Raw genomic sequence first — 15541 nt, 5'->3', positions numbered from 1 at the left:
TCAAAAGTGGATGGGCAAAATCAGCAGAAGTAAAAAAATAAGTCCAATGCACTCACTGAGCACTTTATTAGGAACATTTTTACTTTATTACACCTACTTATTCATGCGACTATCTAATCAGCCAATTGTGTGGCAGCAGTGCAGTGCATACACTTTGACCATGCAATGACTGTTGGTGGAAGACAGGGATTTGAATATCTCTGAAACTCCTGATCTCCTGAAATTCTAGTTTATATCTCCTGAATAAATATAAACTAGAAGATAATGTTACCTTTTACCTTTTGCTCCATGGTGAAATCTGTCCTTTGTAAATAATTGAGATAGATAACACTTTTTTTCTTGCAAGGGCTTTTAAGCAAATAAACCCAAAAAGACTAAAACAGTCCCATTAATAAACACAGCCAAATGTTTAACTGTGTGGTAAAATATACAACTTAAATACATTAGAATGGTTATTTGAATAAAATATTTGCCATACATTTACAATTGACAAAAATCACTGCTGGTATTATACATATATTGTAATGTACAGAATTAATGTACTTTATTTTGTAAAGTATATGCACAGTACGTAAACTTGCATATAAAAATAATTGGTATATGGAGATCGCACATTAATATGCCACATGTGTGCATACGGCATATTGGTGAACGCAAACACCGATAAAGACATTATAGTATGAGACATATATTTTCTGAGTTTTTCTTTCAATCCTTCTGCAATCTCTCATCAATCTCTCATCAAGCACAAGAGGGCAAGTTGTGCCCCTGTCTTCAATATTAGGTGTCATACTCTTTGCTGTCTTTGTGTTTAGCAAGGTAACAATTATGCCTGACAGGTCAGTAAGGTACATGAATATTCTTAAAAATATAAATAACTGAAAGAAGAAAAAACATATCTAAATGAAAATGCCTAAATGACAGCAAGTGAAACTTACAGATTCTAGCAAGCCTTCTGAGCCTTGCACAAACTAATAGGAATGTAAAACCAGTGGTCTTAAGTCTCATCAAGCACTAATGTTTCAAAAGGTTATATAACCTTTTGCTTATTTGCTTGCCAGGGGTAATTTCTGAGCGAACAGTGTTCTCTCTGCAACGAATGAGGTCACATGGATACTGTAAGCCAGTCATAAGTAACATTTGGTCTCATGCGCTGGTCAGCTTGCTGACTTCCCCCTCCTGGAGCACACATTGTTAGCCCCCACCGTTGGCACACATGCCTGTGGGGGAGACCTAGAGAAGGATTCTTAGAGGCGCCTTCTTGGGCCCTGGGGGCCCCCTTTTCTCACATTCCAGAACAGGAATATTGGAGATGGTATAAAGATGTTTCATGATAATCCCAGGTCAGAATATAGTGATGTTTGGTGTTCAGTGTGACTGGTGTAATGGTCTAGTTTTTGTAACAGTCTACCATTGATATCATAACCATTCAGGGAAACTTGGCAAAAGCTGTCTCTGTAGAAGCCATGTGTTTTAGCCCCCTGCCTGGTGGGCCTGGCTGTAAATTATAGATGGGTGACTCACTTTTAGAGTCAAGAACTAAGGCCTGGATTTCGGAGATAAGGAGAAGAAACCAAACAGTCTGGGATGTCTCCTTTCCTTTCATTCACCCAAATCAGGTTTATCCAAAAGGTATATTACCATGAGAGGCACAAAGACATATTTACAGCATAATGCAGTTATCATGAAAACTCCGAACTACAGCATTCATAGATATGATGGGGCAGCCTGTAGCATAGTGGTTAAGGTCAGGAAGGGCTGCCATTTGTGAGGGGCCTGAGAGCTGGGGTTCCAATGTTGTTTAGACTACCTGTTGGGGAGTTAAGATGTATGAGTGGTCCAAGGCCAGTTGGGTCATGGGAAAAGAATCCTCCCGAACATTGGTGACCTCGGTGTGACCCCATACCTGGTCACTTCCAAGGGGGAAGACTCCGGACAATGCCACAGTGCCCTCATTTGGGCACTGCTGCCATTACACCGGTGACTGTTCTCCTAGATTAAATATTCAAAACTGCTATTAAGATAGTAAATAGACCCGGTAACACCTTGAAAATATTGCCCATGTGATCCTTGTATTATTGCATTAAGTCTTATGTAATGGTAACAGGAATTGCATGTAAAATGGATAATCAGGAGGGAAGTTTCATGATAACTGCAACATAATAAAACATAAGGGTAATCTGTTTGGTATGGATGTGATCTGATAAAATCAAGGAATCGGATGAGATACATTTCATACCAAATGGAATTTAATAAACTATAGTTTCAGTATCCCAAGGGAAAACCTACACGTCCTCTCCTGGTAATCATCTCATTTTCCCTACTCAACAACCCCCAACGGTGGGGGTCTAAATTCCAGATTTGACCACCCCTCCAGGTTGATTTATGGCACTGCCGCCTGGTTTCAAACGTATGATTTGGCATAAAAGCAAGGGAGACAGACCAATCTGGGAAGATCGTATTCGACTTCCCACACAACATGTCTTGTGTATGTATGTATGTATGTATGTATGTATGTGTAGCAGTGGAAGATCGTATTCGACTTCCCACACAGCATATTGTACGTGTATGTAAGTATCAGGAAGATCGTAGTCGACTTTCCACACGGCATATTCTATACTCTGTGTTTGTGTGTAGTCCAAGCAGGCTAGGTATGATTATTTACTCTATCTCTATTCTTAATTTGTGTATTTTATACTTGATTGTGATATTCTAAAGCTAATAACCTACCTGTCTGCGAATAAACTATTTTGTTTGGAACTTGCGTGATCTCCATGACTCTAATTCATCTTGTACCTTTTCAGCCTAAGTTACAACTGAATACTCAGGGGGAAATGGTGGCCGAAGACCGACCGATCGGCGGGGCGGTACACCTGTGGTAGTTCTAAACTGTGCGGCCAGCAATTTCTGTCCCTTAAAGGGTCGGGTGACGCACGGCTCTTGTGATTTGGTGCGAAGGGAACCCTTGGGCGTTATGGCGCTGGTTCCTGCCAAATTAGCTCTAAGGAGCCCAGTTAATGCTACGCCAACCTGGGCTCGCAACTATCATGGCAGGTTTGCATGTATTGTGTTGACTGGACCCGCAGCCTCTGAGTTCTCCACCGAACTGAGATTTCAGCAGTAATGCTAATCCCGGGAGCATCTATTGAGTAATGGTGGCGCAGGTACAAGTCGAATGTAATCACTCCCGAGGTCCGCGTAAGTTGCAAACCCAAATTTCTAAATTATATTTTAAATGGAGTCAGATAAACAAGTAAAACTATAGTAACCACTAAGCGTACAATACGGCCCCGTTTGAGAACGGAGAATATTAAGAATTGTACTGATCCGTTTCTGGCCAGCTATAAGCGGGATATGGGGCAGGTCAATCCATATCCGACCCATGGCAACGGACCCAGTATATTCTTAAACATAATTGTGCTCTGTTCTTGTACGGAGGATAATAATTAACCCAACTAATGTTCTCCCAGCAACGCCAGAAGGACAAGCACGCAAAACCCCCTTCGGCCCCCGCTAAATTCCGTCATTGGGTTAGCTGTGGGGTTTTACAATACTGGCCTAAAATCAGACTACCACACCCCCAGCACCACCCTATAAAACACAAGCAGCCTATAGAAGGAATGGAAATTTGTACTCAGTCTGAAAAACCCTTCCTCCTTGCTTCCTGTCTCTTGACCCCTTTGCTTGAAAAGCCTCTGATCTACTGCAATGTAGTAAACTCACCACACTCAGCCATAACTTCATTGGTCTTGCTCTTCACCTCGCCCTTCAGGCCCAGTTTGCTCCTGGCCCCTTTCAGGTCCTCCTCTTTCATCACTGGCCTCTTCTTCTTCTACTTCTTCTTCTTCTTCACCTCACCGGGCTGAAGGAAGGAGAGCAGAGGGAAATAGCGTCACCCGAGGCAACTTCTTTTCTGAACCATGTTAATTTCAGGGTTCAGATGCAATGCAATCCCCCAGGATCTGTCAGGGGAGGGTGACTGCATACATTAGCAGATAACAGGACTGCCACTACTGGAGTCTGAACAGGATCGAGCTCAATCATGAAACATTATGGCATTGCGGCCTCTGTTGCAATCAATAAATTGACAATGCTACCAATTAACAACAATTTCTTGTTTGGAACAACTTTAACTGGCAACATAAAAACTTGCATACGGTAGCTGTTTAGCCAATTAATTGAACGTTGACTTGGTCGTAGTCAATTGACCAAAGTCACATTTTCTCCACACCTGGCGGCTGCATTCATACAGTGTAGAAATGCAGTGCTGATAGCCATATTTGCACAATGTCACCATAGAATGTCATGACTACGAATTTGAAAAGCAACTTCTCATCAGCTGTTTATAGGGGTGAACTACTCCGGTTAATTTTTCTCAGTCTGTAATTGTACAGAGTAAAATTTCACAAAAGCCATATAAGGTTCACGTTAAAATTGTAGAACTGTAGCATTAGGCAATGATGCAGCAAATTAGAGTCCAACATTGTTGCTATTGTTGTTATTATACCTGCAGTGCACACAGCTCACCTCAGACCTGGTTGCACCATGTTTAGCAGCAATACTGGCAACAAAACACTTCCTATAATTTGGTATCAGTCTTTCAAATCACAGTGGAGGAATTAGAACCCACTCTTATTTGCAGAACTTTTTTCATTCAGACAAATTGGTAGGTTTTTGAGCATGCTTCAGATCCTGCCACAGCAACTATATTGGGTTCATATCAGGACTTAGGCCACACCAAAACTTTCATTTTGTTTCTTTTCAGCTATTCAAATGTGGACATGCTTTTGTGTTTTGGGCCATTGGCTTGCTACATAACCAAATTACACTTGAATTCCCTTCAACAATAGCAAGTCATCCAGGTCCCGAGGCAGCAAAGCATCCCCACAACACCACACTACCACCGCCACATTTGACTTCTGGTACAGTATGATGTTCTTACTGTGAAATGCTGCATTTCCTTTGCACCATACATAATGGGACCAGTCTCGTCCCAAAAGTGCCTGAATCCCATTTTGTCTCTTTCTGATTGTGAAGTCAAGCCTTAACTGAGTTCTTTGGATTTTCTTATGTGAATTCCTGGATGAGTTTCTGCAGAGCCCTTGGAGAAATTTGGGCATGCCGGCCACTCCTGGGAAGATTCACCACTGACTCACAAGAGCCTTAGAAATGGCTTTGTAACCCTTTACAGGCTGACACATTTCAACAACTTGTTTTCTGATTGCTTTTGGAATTTCCTTTGGTGGTGGCGCAGTGTGCTTGTAGAAACTTTCTGGTAACTTCACTCTGATGGTAAGGTTTAACATGACTGAAGTTTAGATTCAACTGGGCAGGCTGCAGCTGGTTGATTGAGTAAGGGGGCAATTGCTTTTTCACATGGGTGATATGGGTGTTTGACATCATTTTTGATTAAATAAATGAAATAATAATGTGTTTTGTATGAACCCAGTTTCCCTTTGTTGAATATTTGCTTTAAGGTCTGAAACCACTCAGGATGATAAAAATACAATACGAGAGGAAACCAGGAAACATGATGAACATGACGATGGCCAACTCCAACTGTGTGTTCTTTATAGGGTTCAGAAGTGCCAGCTAGGACACACACACACACACACACACACACACAGGAAAACACAGACAAACAAACAAATACACAACAGCATAGATATACAAACATATACACAGAGCACAAACAACATTTAAAAGAATTAAGTCAAATTAATTCAAAGGCATCATAAAATCTAAGCAAACAAACAAAAAATGCAATTGAAACTTTCATTAAACATCAAGTTTTTTCATATTTTTCTGGTATTCTTTGAACCATGCTATAATAATCCTGTAATTAGTAATTAGATACAAAGGAAACAGTGCTAAGTGCTAAGAAGTGGGAAGTGAGAATTAGATTCAAGGCTACAGTGGTGGGTCCTGCATTAGAACACAGATCATATTTTCTCAGTTCAGTTCATTCAGAGACATGTTCACCTCCATGCCAATTCACAGACAACATAGGTTCCACAATGCACCTTGGCTAGTTTGAGGATTAATATGTACTTCTTACAGCTAGCTTGCTAAGAACATTATTCAATCATGTTGTAGAACCTGCACAGCTAGACCAATGAGGGAATAGCTGGAGGTGAAGGGACGACGTGTTCTTTCCTGGCTGTTGAATGAAAGATTTTAATCATCATCCTCTGCACACGAACAGAGCACAATTATGTTTAGGAATATACTGGGTCTGTTGCCACGGGTCGGATATGGATTGACCTGCCCCATATCCCGCTTACAACTGGCCTGAAACAGATCAGTAAAATTCCTAATATTCTCCGTTCGTAAACGGGGCCGTATTGAAAGCTTAGTGGTTACTCTCGTTCCACTCGTTTATCTGACTCCATTTAAGATATATAATTTAGAAATTTGGGTTTGAAATTTACGCGAATCTCGGGAGTGATTACACTCGACTCGTACCTGCACCACTATTACTCAATATATGTTCTCGCGATTAACATTATTGCTGAATATCTCAGTTCGGTGTAGAACTCAGAGGCTGAGGGTCCAGTCAACACAATACATGCAACACAGTCATGATAGTTGCGATCCCAGGTCGGCGTAGCATTAACTGGGCTCCTTAGAGATAATTTGACAGGAACCAGCGCCGTAACGCCCAGGGGTTCCCTTCGCGTCAAATCACAAGAGCCGTGCCTAACCGACCCTTTAAGTTGGCAGAAACTTGCTGGCCTCACAGCTTAGAACTATCACATGGGTACCAAGCTCTCAGTTCGGTGTAGAACTCAGAGGCTGAGGGTCCAGTCAACACAATACATGCAACACAGTCATGATAGTTGTGAGCCCAGGTCGGCGTAGCATTAACTGGGCTCCTTAGAGATAATTTGACAGGAACCAGCGCCGCAACGCCCAGGGGTTCCCTTCGCGTCAAACCACAAGAGCCGTGCATAGCCGACCCTTTACGTTGGCAGAAACTTGCTGGCCTCACAGCTTAGAACTATCACCTGTACCAAGGGACTGCCGATCGGTCAGTCCTTGGTCCCCATTGTCCCCCTCAATATTCAGTTGTAATTTAGGCTGAAAAGGTACAAGATGAATTAGAGTCATGGAGATCACGCAAGTTACAAACAAAATAATTTATTTCCAGACGGGTAGGCAGTTAGCGTAGAATAAAACAGTCAATTACAGTCAATAGACAAATTAAAGATAAATAGAATAGAGTGAAATCTTACCCAGCCTGCTTTCGCTACACACATATACAAAGTATGCACAGTGTGGGAAATCGAGTGCGATCTTCCTGATACTTACATACACGTACAATATGCTGTGTGGGAAGTCGAATACAATCTTCCCTGATAGGCTCGTCTCCCTGGCTTTTATGCCAAATCATGTGTTTGATCCAGGCGGCAGTGTCATAAATTAGCCTGGTGGGGTTGTCGAATCTGGAATTTAGACCCCCACCGTTGGGGGTTGTTGCGTAGGGAAAATTAGATGATTACCAAGAGAGGACGTGTAGGTTTTCCGTTGAGTTATTAAAACTATGGTTTATTAAAATCCATTTGGTATGAAATGTATTCCTTGATTTTACTGGATCACATCCATACCAAACAGATTATCCTAATGTTTTGTTATGATGCAGTTATCATGAAACCTCCCTCCTGTGTATCCATTTTACATGTAATTCCTGTTATTACTACAATGGGCATATTGCAATACAACAAGGATCACATGGGCAATGTTTACAATATTGTACCGGGTCTATTGACCATCTCAACCACAGTTCTTTGGTTTTCCTCCAAGAGAGTAGTCCCTGGGGTAATGACAGCAGTGCCCAAAGGAGGGCACTGTGGTACTGCCCGGAGTCTTTCCCCCTGGAAGTGACCAGGTGTGGGGTCATAAGATTTTAGGCAAATTCTTTTCCCAGGAGTTTTAATGGCCCACATGGCCTAATTGCCCGGGAACCGCTCATCCACCCACCATATATCTATCCTTTATCTTCTTGGCGTCACTGGTCTGGAACTCCTCAAAAGGTACTACAAACAGTATTGTCCTTTGTCCCTTTTGACACACACCAGAACCCCCACCTCACAAATGGCAGAGTCAACCCCCAGCTCACAGGCTCCTCACAGATGGCAGTCACACTTCGCCTCCCTCCTACAATGTGATGACAAAAGTGGAGCTGCACTTGTATTAAATAGCAGGAATAGCAGTACAGCATTAGGAACCTGATGCACCTCTGTTATTAGTAGTAGTGATATTTCTGCACGGCAAATCATTTACTTATAGATGTAATAGTGTAATAGAAAAACAACAGACCCAACTGTCATGACATGTATGCTGCTTGTTCTGAGTAATTGACACATTCATTGAAAAGGATTGAGGTAATGAAGTGGCCAACTAAATCCCCCGACCTCAACCCCATTGAAAACTTGTGGGTTGACATTAAAAATGCGGTTTCTGAAGCAAAACCCAAAAATTCACAGGAACTGTGGAATGTAGTCCGTTCATCCTGGGCTGAAATACCCGTTTCTAGGTGCCAGAAGTTGGTTGACTCGATGCAATACAGATGCGCAGCAGTTATCAAAAACAATGGTAATGCAACTAAATATTAGTTCAGTAATTTAAAGTGAAGTTAAATCTTGAATAATTTCTTCAGTTTATACAGTCATAATGTTCGAGTTTGCAGAGAAAAATGTCGACACTGCCGTTTTGTTGATAGATTAATATTCCTTTTCTTTGCTTCCTGTAAAAGAATAACGCAGACTTTATCAAATTTGTTGTGATGTGTAATGTTTCCACTACATTTGAAATATCCAATGAGCTTCCAGCATTTGATGGAATCTGAGCAGATAATATGTTTCTGTACATGCTGTATGCTGTCAGCAGTCACATGATCAATAAGGAAAGTAAGCCAGTTACAGATGCAGCCATACAGGCCCAGGCCATAACACCCCCACCATGTTTCACAGATGAGGAGGACAGATCTACGTATGCTTACATAGCGCTCTTCCACGGTCTACCAGGTCATTTGCTATTGCTCACCTCCTCACTGTGCTTGCTTCATAACTATGTACCAAACAGTTGACTCTGACACACTCCATGTTTTGGCTACTGTTTATAATTTTGATTTACTCCAATTTTACTCATTTAGCCTGCTTTACTGGCATTGCCACTTCATTAATCCTCATGTAGAGAGACAACTGCAACATACTAGAATGAACACATTCTAGAAAGAACTCTAGATCTTGCGTTACCTTTCTTGTGCATTAACTAATGATGTGATGACACACAACTGGCCAAGAAACAGCTGAACAGTCAATTGAGCTGAAGATTGCTGCAGTACAGGCCTGGCAGAGCACCACTGGGGATGCAACGAAGTATGAAACAAGATTAACTTTAGTTACATAACATGAATATGTCCCATGGAGTATAGAGCCAAAATGGAGTACAGAGCCAAATCATAAACAAAAAATATATCTTTGTTCTATTGAACAATGTTGACGGTAATTGGCATCATAAAACACTCCCTTTAATCTCAAATAACTCTTATTTCTGAACATAGGATGTTTTTTTTGTTTGTTATGCAGCAGAGACTTGCAACTCTCAAACATATTCAAATGGCCAAAAGTGAAAGCAAAGTTGTGTTTGAAAACCACATGTACACTCACTGAGCACTTTATTAGGAACATTTTTACTTTATTACACCTACTTATTCAACCGATTATCAAATCAGCCAATTGTGTGGCAGCAGTGCAATGCATACAATCATGCAGATGACTTTGACCATGGAATGATTGTTGGTGGAAGACAGGGTGGAAGATACGGGATCAGGAGCTTGAGTTAATGTTCACATCAACCATCAGAATGGGGAAAAAATTTGAGTATCTCAGAAACTGCTGATGTCTAGGGATTTTCACACACACTCGTCTCTGTAGTTTGCAACGAATGGTGAAAGAAAAAAATCCAGGGGCCAGACTGGTCAAAGCGTACAGGAAGGTGACAGTAATGCAAATAGCCACACATTACAACAGTGGTAAGCAGAAGAGCATCACTGAACACACAAGGCATCATAACTCTAAGTGGATAGGCTACAGCAGTAGCAGGTGAGTACAAATAATAATTCAAAGAGGAGATTGTTCTGGACTACACAGCAATGCCTGGACATTACTCAGGCATTGGGGCAGTTCTGGTTCCAGAACCAGCAGGCTGCACAGTAAAGGGTATGCCTGTTGTGTGTCCATTCTGTGTTCTGTGTAGAACAGACACTGCACATTGCATTTCCAGCTCTGTACTAGAGAGAGGTAGGTCCTAAAATGTTTTATAAATGGTAGAGAATGGGAAATCAAAGTACCCATATACCTGGGAAGGAACAGAGAGAGAAATAATGAGAATGGGAGGAAGAGGAAGAGCTAAGATTGAGGAAGGACTACTTACCAAGTATCATTTGCAAACTCCAAACACTGCCCCCTAATTCCTCAAAGCACAGTAAAACAAAAAGGGACCACAGGAAGTTATTGATGAATAAAGCATACTGTATAGGCCCCAGAAACACAGGCAATCTATCGACACCAAACCTCTTTACATGCAAGAATAATAAGAGAGAAAATACCATCAAAAGCATATTCCAGTGCTAGCAAAGAGCCTTAGAGCCTTCTGTCTTCATTTCATATCTGCTTCAAAACACAATTTAAATAGAACTAATGAATGTGTAAAATGTTTTCTTTTTCTTGTTTTTAGGGTAAAATATGCAAAAACAAAGACTTTGTAGAGAGAAGACTGAAATTTGCCATTTGAAGATGTTCAAATTAATTAGGAATTATTCAGTTACATTAATTGCTTTGGTTGAAGTATTTGAACTACTAACTAAAAAGAGGAAACATCCAGCCCTTTAATGAGATGCAACCACTTGAGCTTCTGGACACACTACTAACACAAGGGATACTAAACACACACAGTTCTACTATAAAAAAACGAACACACTGAAATATGTTACACAACTCATTCCTAAAGCACTAAGCTACTGCAACACACAACTATCACATACTCTGGACACACAACTGTCACATACTCTGGACACACAACTGTCACATACCCTGGACACACAACTGTCACACACTCCAAACACACAACTGTCACATTACATTACAATATTGGCATTTGGCAGATGCTCTCATCCAGAGTGACGTACAACAAAGTGCATACCCATAACCAGGGATAAGTGCGCTGAAAGACCCTAGAGGGAAGTACAACTTCAATTGCTACCCATACAACAAAGATAAGGACCAGGGCCTATTTATTTATTTATTTATTTATTTTTTAAACAACAAATAAACAAACAACAACTATCCAAATACTGCTTACCTAGCCAACTAAAAAATACCGAAACACAACGTAAATCACAAAGACAACAATTAAGGTTCACAGGGAGGTAGGGAGGGATGGGGAGAGGTGCTGCTTGAAGAGGTGCGTCTTCAGTTTGCACTTGAAGGTGGGGAGAGATTCTACCGTTCTGACCTCAACGGGGAGTTTGTTCCACCACCGTGGAGCCAGAACAAACAGTAGTCGTGAGTGTGAGGTGGAGGTTCGGAGAGGGGGAGGTGCCAAGCGGCCTGTGGAGGCTGAACGAAGAGGTCTGGCAGGGGTGTAGGGTCTGATGATTTTTTGTAGGTGACACAACTGTCACACACTCCAAACACACAACTATCACATACTCTGGACACACAACTGTCACACACTCCGAACACACAACTGTCACACACTCCAAACACAAGGTTAAGGAGGGGGGTTTGGGCAATGATGGAACAAGGAGAGTCAGAAGAAGGAGGAGGTGGAAGAGGGGAGTGGCTGTTCTTTGACAACGCAGCAAAGCTAACAATACTCCAACCTCTCCCCCCATTCTCCTTCCACTCACACAGCCACACCTGATTCTTACAATTCAACAGAAACAGCCAGAGAGAAGAAGATGAAATGATGCAAAACAAACAAACAACTAAGCAGAAGAATATAACATCCTGAGGACAAGACTTGTTTTAGACATATTCCTGCTGACATAGTTAACACAGGGCCATTTAATATTTAATTGGGAATGGCTTGATTGGTCAGTTATGCACAGTATGTGCAAGGTTCAATTGTTTTGGAAGACAGTCACATGGTGTGGAAGGTTTGCCCGTTGTAGGAGATTGTCAACCAAGGAGACTAATGTGGAAAAGGTCTGCTTGTATTAAGACAGTCTAATAGGAAGTTTTGAGTAGGTTAGGACAGATAATATTATGGAGATTGCTACAATATGAAAAAGGTTTGATTGTACTGACAGACATATTGCATGAGGTCTCACAGTCTAAATGTATAAGGATAAAGTCACATTGTAAGAGAAGGATGATTGCATGAGGAATGTTCGGGGGACTTAAGGGTTTTCAGTGAGAGCGACATGTCAGGGATGCAGGCAGATACAGGTCTTCAAATCTACTGCAGGTAATTCAACATGCATATTGCTCCGTATATAAGTTGGTGCACATTTTCTACATGTGGCATTTTAAAATTACATTATGTACAGGTGAGGGAAATAGGTTGAGATGCATGAACTGGCAACAGGGCATTTTTGTTATTCTGACTAATATCAATTTGAAAATCAAGCTGCCATCTACTCCCCTTACATGAAAACATGATTGTTGACTGTCCATTAGGAGACAGTCACAGGAGAGGCTGTGACTGAAGGCCCTCACGATGCAGGAAAAACTTAGGCTGGGTTAGAAAACAGACACTGTCAGGAAACAGCCACAGTGATTTTGGTCTGGTTGTGATTTTGCGCTGGTTGTCTTCACTTCCTTTCTCAGTTTGGGAAAGGCACAGGGTGACATGGGGGTCATGGTGCTTCAGGCATTCTGTCTGTCTCATGGGAGAAAGCAGTGGTCCCTGGGTGGGGTATGTGGACAAATCTCTCCTACTGCACTGAAAAAATAGGAACCTAATTGTCTTTTGGAGAAATTGGACGATTGGACGGCGCTTCACAGTGCAGATGGATAATGACCCAAAGCATACTGCAAAAGCAACCAAAGAGTTTTTAAGGCAAAGAAGTGGAATGTTATGCAATGGCCAAGTCAATCACCTGACCTGAATCCGATTGAACATGCATTTCACTTGCTGAAGACAAAACTGAAAGGAAAATGCCCCAAGAACAAGCAGGAACTGAAGACAGTTGCAGTAGAGGCCTGGCAGAGCATCACCAGGGATGAAACCCAACGTCTGGTGATGTCTATGCATTCCAGACTTCAGGCTGTAATTGCCTGCAAAGGATTTGCAACCAAGTATTAAAAAGTGAAAGTTTGATTTATGATTGTTAGTTTGTCCCATTACTTTTGGTCCCTTAAAAAGTGGGAGGCACATATGCAAACTGTTGTAATTCCTACACCGTTCACCTGATTTGGATGTAAATACCCTCAAATTAAAGCTGAAAGTCTGCAGTTAAAGCACATCTTGTTCATTTCATTTCAAATCCATTGTGGTGGTGTATAGAGCCAAAAAGATGAGAATTGTGTCGATGTCCCAATATTTATGGACCTGACTGTAAGTATGTGCATCAGGTATGTTTGTGTATTTGTGATGCTGGAGCTATGCAGTTATCCAATTTAGTCCTGGGGAACTGAGCAATATGACACAGTAGATCATTAAAGAAGACATTTATTAATGTGTGCAAAGGGACAGTATGCATCTGGAAATGTATGACAAAAAGGTCACAAAGCTGGAAGACACCAGCTTTGAGTTGCAGCCCAAAAAAACAGGCAGGGGTTTCTTTATAATCTAAACACACACACACATACACACACACATGCGCGTACGTATGAGTACGCACACACATTGAAAAATTTGCATTGAAAACCAATGCTTCCATCTAGTGGTGAGTAAATATGTTGCATCACAGTGTCAAGCATGTTTTCCCCCCCACCCACCTAACAAAAAGGCAAACTTTTGATACTTTCATCAACATTCAGCCATATCTTTCACGACAACATACACCACATTGAGGGGGAGGGGTAAATATTGAGGTATCAGAATGTCAATTCATTGTGGATCCAAACTTTTCCCTGTTGTAAATTCCAGTTTGGTTCCAGCCCGGTTTTAGCTGGTTAAAGGTCATCATGCTGGCAACGATACAATGTCCAACTGGTGGGCAATAGACAGCAGACCAGCACAAAGGTATCCAGCGGGAGCAGACACTGGTTCAAGCTAGATTCCAGCTGTCCCAACAGGGATCTGTGGCACGGCCCTGAATTGGATTGAGTCCTACCTCTCTGGTCACTCCTTCCTGGTTGCCTGGGCTGGTACAGAATCGACACCTCATCCCCTTGCCACAGGTGTTCTCCAGGGCTCAGTCGTCTGTCTCCTTCTTTTCACCCTTCACACTAAATCCCTTGGCCCTGTTATTACTGCTCATGGTTTGTCTTACCACTGCTATGCTGATGACATCCAACTCTTTTTCTCCTTCTCACCATCTGATACACAAGTTTCAGCCCACATCTCTGCTTGCCTGAGTGACATCCAAAGCTGGATGGACAACCATACTCCGGTGAAACAAACGCCCTGTGCAAGGAACCTCGGAGTAGTGATGGACAACAGACTGTCCCTCTCTGAGAACATTATGGCAGTGACCCGGTCATGCAGATTCTTCTTATACAAAATCCAGAGTATCCACCCCTTTCTCACCCCTTACTCAACCCAGCTTGTGGTCCAAGCTATGGTACTGTCCTTCCTGGACTACTGCAAATCTCTCTTGGCTGGCCTTCTGGCATTTTCCATCAGACTTCTCCAACTCATCCAGAATGCAGCAGCTCGTCTGGTCTTCAACCTTCCCAGACACTCCAAAGGTCATCAGACCCTGCATGCCTATGGCTTTAAGTCAGGAAGGGACCAAAGTATCAAATGAGCATCAAACCATCAGGCTGCTGCCAGATATGCAGTAGATACTACAAGAATTGTTTTTCCTGATAAATTTTCCTGTTGAACAGGATGAAAAAAATATTCAGGAGAAACAATCCTTGCAGTATCCAACAAATATATAGTAAAAAAAAATATAGTTTTATTGATATAATGCATTGTCAGATTAATCTACAAGGCCCAATCTTATCTTAGTTCTATTTGTTATTCTTAACACTCGAAAATAAACTTCCCTTGAGGGTCTTTCGGTGCACTTGTCCCTGGTTATGGGTATGCACTTTGTCCTGACGAGCTGATCGTTGCCTTGCATGGCAGCCAATCGCCGTCAGTGTGAGTGTGTGTATGAATGGGTGAATGAGAAGCATCAATTGTACAGCGCTTTGGATAAAGGCGCTATATTAATGCCAACCATTTACCATTTACCATTTACACAGGTTTCAGCCCACATCTCTGCTTGCCTGAGTGACATCCAGAGCTGAACCACCCCAGACACTCCCACGTCACCCCCCTGCTCACTTGCCTCCACTGGCTGCCTGTTACGGCTCGCATCAAATTTAAAACATTGGTGCCAGCTTTCCTGGCAGTTAAGGGGTCAGCCTGAGCTAGT

This window comes from Conger conger, chromosome 14 (assembly GCF_963514075.1).
Source record: "Conger conger chromosome 14, fConCon1.1, whole genome shotgun sequence".
In the NCBI taxonomy this organism is placed as follows: domain Eukaryota; kingdom Metazoa; phylum Chordata; class Actinopteri; order Anguilliformes; family Congridae; genus Conger; species Conger conger.
Note: the sequence above shows the minus strand (reverse complement) of the source record.